The sequence below is a fragment of the Arachis ipaensis genome, chromosome B06, assembly GCF_000816755.2.
Source record: "Arachis ipaensis cultivar K30076 chromosome B06, Araip1.1, whole genome shotgun sequence".
Taxonomy (NCBI): Eukaryota; Viridiplantae; Streptophyta; class Magnoliopsida; order Fabales; family Fabaceae; genus Arachis; species Arachis ipaensis.
This window is the reverse complement of record NC_029790.2, coordinates 7168930-7177325: the sequence shown is the minus strand read 5'-3', so window position 1 is coordinate 7177325 and position 8396 is coordinate 7168930.

Here is an 8396-nt window from a genome sequence, read left to right as displayed (position 1 = left end):
CCGACTCGCCGCATTATCCAGATTCTTGGCGGGATCAGCCTTGAGATCTTTGCCACTTTTTTCATTTCTAAGAAAGGGATGCCAATTTGAGTGGACCTCTGAATGCGAGTAGGCCTTTCAAGAATTTAAGAAATTCTTAAGTGAACCATCCATCTTCACCAGGCCACAAGCGGGAGAGGAGTTGGTGTTGTATCTAGCTGTCGCTGAAAAGGCAATGGCTTCAGCACTGATATGAGAGGATGAGGTTGGACAGTATCCCATCTATTTCACTAGCAAAGTCTTACAAGGACCAGAGTTAATGTACCAAAAAATAGAAAAATTTGCATATGCCTTAATCATGGCGTCCAGGAGACTCCGACCTTACTTCTAGGCACACACTATAAGAGTCCGGACAAATCAACACATGAAGCAGATACTCCAAAAGACCAACATCGCAGGTCGGATGGTGCAATGGGTCATAAAACTATCCGAGTTTGACCTGAAGTACGAAACTTGGACAGCCATTAAAGCCCAATGCCTTACCGACTTTGTCACATAATATATAGGCGATCAGATAGAGACCTCCACGACCTAGGAAATTTACGTCAATGGGTCCTCCAATAAGGTTGGGAGTGGAGCGGGCATATTACTGGTCAATAAAAAAAGGACTCAAATTGAAGTTTCCCTGAAATTTGAGTTTCCCGCTTCCAACAACCAGACCGAATATGAAGCCCTGAGCGCTGGACTGAAACTTGCCAAAGAAATGGGAGCGACCAAAGTAATAATCTTCAGTGATTCTCAAATAGTAACTTCACAGATCAATGAAGAATTCCAAGCGAAAGACCCTAACATGAAGAGATACTTAGAAAAAATGCTTGAACATCTTTAACAATTTGATGACACTGAAGTCCGGCATATAACTCGGGAACTCAACAGCCGAGCTGACGCCATTTCCAAGCTGGCAAGTATCAAACCAGGAGGAAACAACAGAAGCCTAATACAAGAAACCCTAAAAGAACCCTCCGTTAACAAGTCAAAAAGAAAATCGGATGTTCTATCTGTTTCCAGCCTAAACCTCGGATGGATGACTCCCTTGATTGAATATTTAAAATTCGACATCCTTCCCAAGAAGCAAAAGGAAGCCAAGAGGGTTCGGAGGGAGGCCCAGAACTACACATTGGTATAAAATGTCCTCTATAGATGGGGAATATCTGCACCTTTATTAAAATGCGTTCCGACTAATAAAACTGAAAATGTCTTGGATGAAGTACACAATGGCATCTGTGGAAATCACCTCGGGGAACGATCTCTGGCTAGAAAGGTGATCCGAGCTAGATTCTTCTTGTCAACTCTACAAAAGGATGCAACCAACTTTGTTAGAAAGTGTCCGCCCTGCCAGATACATGCCAACTTCCACATCGCTCCACCCGCAGAGCTCATCAGTATAACCTCTCCGTGGTCTTTTGTGAAATGGGGGCTGGACCTACTCAGACCATTCCCCCAGGCACTGGGACAGGTTAAATACCTGATCGTGGGAGTGGATTACTTCACCAAGTGGATAGAAACAGAACCGCTAGCTACTATTACAGCTCAAAGAATTCGAAAATTCCTATAAGAATATCATTACTCGGTTTGGGGTCCCTCACTCCATTACCACAGATAATGGTACACAATTCACCTACTTCTCATTCAGGAACTTAGTAGCAAGCATGAAGATTAAGCACCAGTTTACGTCGGTAGAACATCCCCAATCCAACGAACAAGTTGAAGCAGCCAATAAAGTCATATTAGCGGGGTTAAAGAAAAGGTTGCAAGATGTAAAGGGAGCTTGGACAGAAGAACTCCCGCAAGTACTATGAGCCTACCGAACAACACCCCATTCCACGATTGGAGAAACACCCTTCCGACTTACATATGGGATAGAAGCCATGATCCCAGTGGAGGTAAATGAGCAAAGTCTAAGGGTGAGATTCTATAATGAGGTCGGAAATGTTGAAGCCCATAAAGAAGAACTAAAACTCCTCCTAGAGGTCCGAGAACAAGCCCAAATAAGAGAAGCAGTGCTAAAGCAAAGAATATCAGCTAGATACAACAAAAAGGTCATGTGAAGGAGCTTCGCCACAAGCGATTTGGTCCTGATAAGGAACGACATAGGAGTAAGCAAGTCGGGCGAAGGAAAACTCGCTGTTAACTGGAAAGGACCTTATAAGATCTCCGAAGTCTTGGGAAAAGGTTATTACAAAGTGTCCGATTTGAATAGAGCCGAGCTCCCAAGGTTGTGGCACGCGTGCAACTTGAAAAGATATTATAGCTAGAAGAGCACCTCGCTCCCTGATGTACTATTTTTCCCGACTTCAAGGTTTTTCCCGAAGAAGGGTTTTCCTGAAGGGGTTTTAATGAGGCATCCAAGCAAGGACTAGGGGCAAGAAAATTATTCCCTTAGTAGCAAAGCATTCTTTGTAAATCATATTTCATCAATAATAATCTCTTTTTATATCTATTCCATTACTATTTCCTACGATACGCATTGACTTAAGCTCGAAAAAGTGCGAAAATATATAGCCCAACCTACAAGGTCGGCAGAATAAAGCGACGAGGTACAAGTCGGTGTAAAGAGGTTGTAAATGATGATCATATGAAAACTCGGAACCAAACGACTTATAAGTCAGAAAGCGTCTGAGCAGAATAAAATGCATCACAAAAATAACCTAACTTACGAAAACGGTTCGATAACAAAAAGATGAACATCTATACTAAGTGATGGAAATCTGAAACCTTTAGAAACCTAAGGGAAAGATTACTTAGGCTTTTATAAAAGCCTCACAAATAGCTCAAACAACAGATGAGTCATCCGAAAGCAAAAGGGAAGCTCGAAAAACATAGAAACCTTTTCAAAATAATTATAGCTACTCATGGAAAGTTGGTAAAAACCATCTAAAGGGGTGAACATCAGCAAACAATAACAAAATGAAAGAGTTATTAAATTCCTTTTTAAAGGACCAAAGTCATCAACAACACAAAACAAAAACATAATAAAAGTGTTCATAAGAGGACCCACAGGCCGGGCCTTAACCCATACATCAAACAGGACCAATTAAAAGATTCTGATCAGGAGCTGGAGAGGAACCAGGTATGGCTGAAGAAGTCAGAGGATTTTCCTTGACGGAAGAGGTCGGAGGGATTTCCTCGGTAGTAGCTGCTTCTGGCTGAGAGGAAAAACTCGGAATCACCTCCTCGGAAGCAACGACTTCTTGGGGAGGAGACTCAACCAAACGCTACCCAGCAGTCTTGAGCTCGGAGTCAGTGGGAGGGTGAGGTGGAAAAATGATTTCTCCATCGACTACAATCTTGTCGGGATGGAGGGAGGACAAGTCCAAGTCAGGGGCAAGAACCTATACTTGGTTCTTCAAAATTTCAAACACTTCTTCCGTCCCCTCAGCAACTAACTCATCCAAATCAATGTAATCCTCCGTAAGTTGCTCCATTTGTCTCTTCAGCTCCAAGTTCTCCCTAAAGACCCTGACATAGTTCTCTTTAGCCTTCTTCAATAACCCCTCGGCCAGAGCACAAGAAGCTGCAGAATCCCTCTCCCGGTCCCGAGCTTTGAAGAGCTTGGCCTCCAAGCTTATCTTTTCCTCCTCTAGCCCCTTCTCGGCCTCCCGAAGAGTGGCCACCTCGGCCTGAAGGGCCTCCAAAGAATGCTGAGTAGCATTCAACGAAGTCTTCTCTAACTCTTTAAGAAGGGTAAAGCACACCCTAGCAGTTCAAATCCCCCCCCCCGGAATCAAGACTTTGAGATAATTTTTGATAGAAACATCGCCCATAGAAATAAAGCTATGAGGAAGGATGTGTTTCTCACAAAATTTCACCCCGTCAAATCCGATATCAGTGAGATTAAGGGCTCTAGATTCCGAGGTCTTTCTCTTTTTAGAGCTCGGCTCAGAAAATTGAGGAACTAGAGTAGTAAGAACTAGAAAGGAAGGAGGAAGAGGAGGAGGAAGAGGGCTTACCGGCTTGCTTTGAAAAGAGGTCCCCGAGTCAGACTTCGTCGGAGAGGAAGTATCCGACTTACTACTCTCCTGCAATTGAGCAGCTTGGGCACGGGCGTAGTGAGATTAAATTCCGAGGTCTTTCTCTTTTTAGAGCTCGGCTCAGAAAATTGAGGAACTAGAGTAGTAAGAACTAGAAAGGAAGGAGGAGAAGGAGGAGCTGAAAAACTCCTCCTCGACCTCATTCAAGTCTGTCAGATTATATTTCTCGACAGTGGCAGCTTCCATCCAGTACAAGGGGAAACGGGGAAAACGGGGATCATTTAAAAAGAAAGGGTGGTGACCCTTAATCGTACGAACTTTAAAGAAGAAGTTTTTGAAATCATGGAATGCCTTATCAAAGATGGAAAAAATTTTTTGACCTTGGATGGCTGGGAAGGACACCCACTGCTACTTATTTTTATTTGAAGTAGCACTAAAAAGGCTTAGTAAGATGAAATAAAAAGAAAAATATCTTTAAATAAGTCGAAAAATCAAGCTCACGACTCACAAGCTGATAAATCTTCATAAAACCCTAAGAATTTGGGTGCAGTTGGGAAGGAGCAACTTTATAGTAAGATAAGACCTCAGTTTTGAAATCAGTAAAGGGGAAGGTCACCCCAAGTCGGGTGAAAAGGCAATCGTACATGAAGATAAACTGCGACTCTGAATTAACGACTCGGCCAAAACAAACCCTGTCTTCAGGGTCAGGGGCAACTAACTCGTATTTCACCTCATCATCCTTAGAGCTACAAAGCTTATGGTATTTTCGAAACTCATCTACAAAAACACTATCTACCATATGAACAACACAAAGAACTGAAGAGTCTACCCATCTCAACAGATCCTCAGAAACTCTCGAAGACATTTTTGAAATAGTTGGGCGAGACATTTAGAAAAGATATATCTACATTATGGAAAGAAAGGAGTTACTACCAATCAACAACAAAAAGAAACACCCTTTTTTACAGAACAAATCATTCGACAAACATGAAGAAGCACTTTCTTGAAAAAGCGAACAAATATGTTATAAACGATTATCGCAAGTACTGTTAAAAAATATTTCCACATACAAAGAAGATCATGGAAGCATTATAACAATATAAGTGACAAACACACCCGAAAAAAGTAAATAGGAAGGGCTTCACCAACAAACAGAGACCCACTATGCTTCAAAAAAGCAACAAAGAAACAGTGCATTAACAGGAAAGGGAAAGGTAACCTCTTCTCCCAGAAAGGTAGATAGCAGTGCGTGAAGACAACAAAAGAGTTTCCTCGAAAGCAAATCCGGCATTCTTCGAAATTCTTCAGAGGAAGAATCAGGCTTCAATACCGAAGGCTGGAACAACAAACATAAAGGAAGAATGAGAGAATTTCAACGTAGGTGAGTAAGCAGAAAGAATCGAAAAGAAAATGGTGCACTCAAAAACACAGAAGAAGAAGCAAAAAGAAGAGAGAGAAAGGGGAAAAAGCATTTTTAAAGACCTAAGGCTGTGTTTGTTTACAGAGACAGGACACTGAGACAAGGACACAGAGACACAAAATTGTGTTTGGCAGAGGAGACATGGACAGAGACAGTGTGTCCAGAGACACTGAATTAGTGTATTTTGTGATTCAGAAAAACAAATGAAGATACCTGAAAGCAATAAAAACTACCTAGCTCGGTATAGATATAACTCAGAGTCCCGAGAAGGAATTTTTTGGTATCGAGGTTTAGAGCCCGTCCCCAAGCCTCTCTGAAAAACTTGACTACTGCCTCCTCGACCTCATTCAAGTCTGTCAGATTATATTTCTCGACAGTGGCAGCTTCCATCCAGTACAAGGGGAAACGGGGATCGTTATTATCATTTAAAAAGAAAGGGTGGTGACCCTTAATCGTACGAACTTTAAAGAAGAAGTTTTTGAAATCATGGAATGCCTTATCAAAGATGGAAAAAATTTTTTGACCTTGGATGGCTGGGAAGGACACCCACTGCTACTTATTTTTATTTGAAGTAGCACTAAAAAGGCTTAGTAAGATGAAATAAAAAGAAAAATATCTTTAAATAAGTCGAAAAATCAAGCTCACGACTCACAAGCTGATAAATCTTCATAAAACCCTAAGAATTTGGGTGCAGTTGGGAAGGAGCAACTTTATAGTAAGATAAGACCTCAGTTTTGAAATCAGTAAAGGGGAAGGTCACCCCAAGTCGGGTGAAAAGGCAATCGTACATGAAGATAAACTGCGACTCTGAATTAACGACTCGGCCAAAACAAACCCTGTCTTCAGGGTCAGGGGCAACTAACTCGTATTTCACCTCATCATCCTTAGAGCTACAAAGCTTATGGTATTTTCGAAACTCATCTACAAAAACACTATCTACCATATGAACAACACAAAGAACTGAAGAGTCTACCCATCTCAACAGATCCTCAGAAACTCTCGAAGACATTTTTGAAATAGTTGGGCGAGACATTTAGAAAAGATATATCTACATTATGGAAAGAAAGGAGTTACTACCAATCAACAACAAAAAGAAACACCCTTTTTTACAGAACAAATCATTCGACAAACATGAAGAAGCACTTTCTTGAAAAAGCGAACAAATATGTTATAAACGATTATCGCAAGTACTGTTAAAAAATATTTCCACATACAAAGAAGATCATGGAAGCATTATAACAATATAAGTGACAAACACACCCGAAAAAAGTAAATAGGAAGGGCTTCACCAACAAACAGAGACCCACTATGCTTCAAAAAAGCAACAAAGAAACAGTGCATTAACAGGAAAGGGAAAGGTAACCTCTTCTCCCAGAAAGGTAGATAGCAGTGCGTGAAGACAACAAAAGAGTTTCCTCGAAAGCAAATCCGGCATTCTTCGAAATTCTTCAGAGGAAGAATCAGGCTTCAATACCGAAGGCTGGAACAACAAACATAAAGGAAGAATGAGAGAATTTCAACGTAGGTGAGTAAGCAGAAAGAATCGAAAAGAAAATGGTGCACTCAAAAACACAGAAGAAGAAGCAAAAAGAAGAGAGAGAAAGGGGAAAAAGCATTTTTAAAGACCTAAGGCTGTGTTTGTTTACAGAGACAGGACACTGAGACAAGGACACAGAGACACAAAATTGTGTTTGGCAGAGGAGACATGGACAGAGACAGTGTGTCCAGAGACACTGAATTAGTGTATTTTGTGTCCATCCTGACAGGAAGGACACGGAGACACTAACAAGGGACACAACTTATTTTTTATTTTTTCTTTCTTTATTTTTGTTAATTTTTCATAATTATATATTTTATTATTATATTTTTCATCTCAAATTTTTTGAATGAAAAAAATGAGAATAAATTGGATTTTCATAATTTGTTCTAGTTTATCACCAAACAGAATACAAGAACACAAAATTTTGTGTCTCTGTCCATCAGTGTCTTGTCATGTTTTGTTCTCAGTGTCTTGTCATGTCCTGTTCTCGAAAACAAACGCAGCCTAAGGGACAGAAACGTAAAAATTATCTCCCTCATTAATAACGTACACGGTTACAAATGTAACCACATCCCACGTGTCCAAAAGAAGAAGTCAAGAGGCGCAACGGTTCACATCCTAGAATCACGTCGATTTTTCGAACTGTAAATCACGTCGGTTTTCAAGCAGGGGCATAAGGGCATTGTTCATGTCTGGCCGAAAAACATATGTCTGGCCCAAAAACATAGGCCAGGCCCAAAAGACATCCATCGTATGACCGACCTTTTGAGAGGTTGGATAAGAGCGTTGCTTGATGACTCCCTCCTAGAGGAGTTATAACTAACTCCTAATATCTCTCACCTACTTCTAGAAAAGAGATCTCAACAACCCTAAGATAAAGGGACCGTTATCCATCATCAGAAGTGGAGCTACTCCAACGGTGGTTATTGGCACATCACCTATAAATACACTGACACCCCTCAAGTATACTTAAGTTCCAATACATTAAAACCTGCTAAGACCTTTGCTAACTTAAGCATCGGAGTATTTTGCAGGTACCACTCCCATCAAACGTAGAATAAGTCAGAATCCGCTCCATTGAGAATTTGGGCCTTACTTGCCAACCCCAAAACAATCTAATTTCAAGTAACACTCGAAACAATTAAAAAAAATTTAATATTAAATTAAAAAATCCGATAACGTATAGATTCTAAATTATTAAATTACCAAATCAAGTAACAACTAACAAGTGAAATCGACTTTGAAAAAAAAAAGTGAAATCTCATTCTCACTATTACAGTAAAAAAACAAAAGACAAAAAAAAAAATTTGTACAATTTTATTATAAAAAATATTTTTTTATATGTGCATTATCCTAAAAAAAAAATCCAACAATTTTTAATTACTTGTCCACCCTTTTTTTTTCCTCCTTCAACTTGGATGATTAC